Source organism: Nanorana parkeri, unplaced genomic scaffold, assembly GCF_000935625.1.
Source record: "Nanorana parkeri isolate BGI_ZX_2015 unplaced genomic scaffold, ASM93562v1 scaffold3115, whole genome shotgun sequence".
Lineage (NCBI taxonomy): Eukaryota > Metazoa > Chordata > Amphibia > Anura > Dicroglossidae > Nanorana > Nanorana parkeri.
In genome coordinates, this window is record NW_017309383.1 from 7,873 (window position 1) to 10,621 (window position 2,749).

Below are 2,749 nucleotides of genomic sequence, written 5' to 3' on the forward strand. Positions count from 1 at the left end.
GGACACGCCGATCATATCTGCCCCTCCAACGCCCCTCCCCCTCCTGTGCCCGCTGCCACCTTCCTGCAAACATTTATCAATTCTTATCTTTACAGCTATAACAATATTACAGATCGGGGGAGGGGAGGGGGTGATGTGTAAATATATTTTCCGGCTATTGCAACATCCCGATGAATGATGCATTGCCATGTAGTATGTGATGCCGCTGGACCAATGAGAATGGAGATTGGCCTTAATGGACGCAGGATGACCCCTGTTCTCTGGTAGAGAAGGTAATTCCATGATGAGGTCCGTGTATGGACCCGGTTCTGGTCCTCTCTGATCACAATAGACAATTAGGCCGCTCACTGCGGCTCTCTCTACCTTGTGCAAGGTGACTGGTCTTGTCTCCGCCCACTCCTCTACTATAGACCGCTCACTGCTGCTCTCTCCCCTTGTGCAGGGTGACTGGTCTTGTCTCCGCCCCCTCCTCTAATATAGGCCACTCACTGCTGCTCTCTCCCCTTGTGCAGGGTGACTGGTCTTGTCTCCGCCCCCTCCTCTAATATAGACCGCTCACTGCGGCTCTCTCTCCTTGTGCAAGGTGACTGGTCTTGTCTCCGCCCCCTCCTCTAATATAGACCGCTCACTGCTGCTCTCTCTCTTTGTGCAGGGTGCCTGGTCTTGTCTCCGCCCCCTCCTCTAATATAGACCGCTCACTGCTGCTCTCTCTCCTTGTGCAGGGTGACCGGTCTTGTCTCCACCCCCCTCCTTTAATAAAGACCGCTCACTGCTGCTCTCTCTCCTTGTGCAGGGTGACCGGTCTTGTCTCCGCCCCCTCATTTAATAAAGACCGCTCACTGCTGCTCTGTCTCTCCTTCTGCAAGGTGACTGGTCTTGTCTCCGCCCCCTCCTTTAATAAAGACCGCTCACTGCTGCACTGTCTCTCCTTGTGCAGGGTGACTGGTCTTGTCTCCACCCCCTCCTGTAGTAGGTGGGGCCTGCTGTGCCCCTCCCACAGCTCTGTCCCTCTGATAATTTTTTTTCGGTACTCGCCGATACCGAGTACCGGAAGTTCCATTCGGGAAGCCAGGCGGCGTGTAATGACTTGCCACCCGGCTTCCTGATTAACAAGAAAGTCCCCTCTTACCTTAGTATGTGTAGCCCGTCACCCCCGAGGCCACTCCAGCCAGAACGGGGCCTTCCTCCGGTACCCAGCCGGAGCCGTGTAATGACGTGACGCCCTGCTTTCTGATAGGCCGGCTCCATGCTCCCTCGTCATGAGATGACCATGGAGCATGAAGCCAGCTTCCCGGCCAATCAGAAAGCAGGGCGTCGCTTCATTACACAATGCCCGGCTTCCTGATTGGCCGGGCCATCCGGGCCCCGGCTGGGTTCCCGGAGGAAGGCCCCGTTTCCGGCTGGAGAGGCCCCGGGGGTGACAGGCTGCACATACACAGAGTCATTCACTCTGTGTATGTTTATAAATAGACCCCAATGTATCCGTATATTTCCTGTCCAGATCTACGTGGCGTCACGAGGGGGGTGCAGCCCGCCCCCGGGTGACACCATTGGAGGGGTGACACCAAAATGACAGACAGTCATTTTGGTGTCACCCCCCTATGAAAAGTCCATGACCGAGTGCCCGACAGTGTCAGGAGAGAGGAGGGGACCCGGCGGTATACCTCATCCCGCCGGGTGAACGTCCCCCTCTCTCTCTGCCGGCGGCCACCATGAAGATGGCCGCCGGCAGGCATCAATTAGATGACAGCGCATGCGCGATGACATCATGGCCGACCGCACGTGGTAACGTCACGCGAATGCACCTAGACGTCACTGTGGGGTGTCGCCTGTTCTCCGCTCCAGGTGACACCCGGCCTGGGGACGCCCCTGTCTGTTGTTGCTTTTTTTTTTTGCTGCCGAACACCCGACGGAAGATTCCCCCTCAATACAAAGTACACTCGGCAACAGGAAGTCAGCTGCGCGCAGGAAATAATCTTCCCTCGGAACCTGAACTTCGTCTCTGCTTCCTTCAGCCCCAATGAACTTCTGACGCATGTTCTAGTAGATGAACGCCAATGTTCTTCCATGCCGATAGGCCCAGAGGATGCCGAGTCCCGTAACAGCCTCCATTGTGTGCTGAGAATTCCGTCACCTGTCCCCCGACTGCACCCAGCGCGGATGAACATGACACCTCACATTACCATCATGAAGCATTAATAAGACCGGGACAGCGAGGTGACAACTTGTAATGACTTTGTGTTGTCTTATGATCCATCTATCCGAGCCATCCAGATCCTCCTCTGACAATTTCATTTCCTCTTAGATTTCACAATGTCACCATTGTATTGCGTGTTATGGAAGCCGCACCGAGAGGCCGCAGAGAGGAAAATCTGCACCGTCACCGTGAATGAAAATCAATGCAGAACTCCAGCCAAAAACAACAAAATAAAAATGAAAAGCCCCCCAAAAAAGGTGAAATAATTTAAAAAAAACAGCTTTGTGCTGCAATATTCCCCTTCAGGCAAGAGGTTTCCCCTGCACTGGAGGTCATCAGTCTGATAGCCGGCATCATTCAACCCACTTCCTCTGAGCCCGTGTCGTCCTAGACCCGCCCCCAGTCTGTGAGTCAGGGCTGTAGCTACCATGGGGCGAGTGAGGCACTCGCATCAGGCGCAGTTGAGAGGGGGCGCAGCCAGGGCCGGGCCTGACTGCGCCCCCTCGACACTGTTGCCATGGCAACTGGGGGTGGGGTGGGCCGTCCAACACT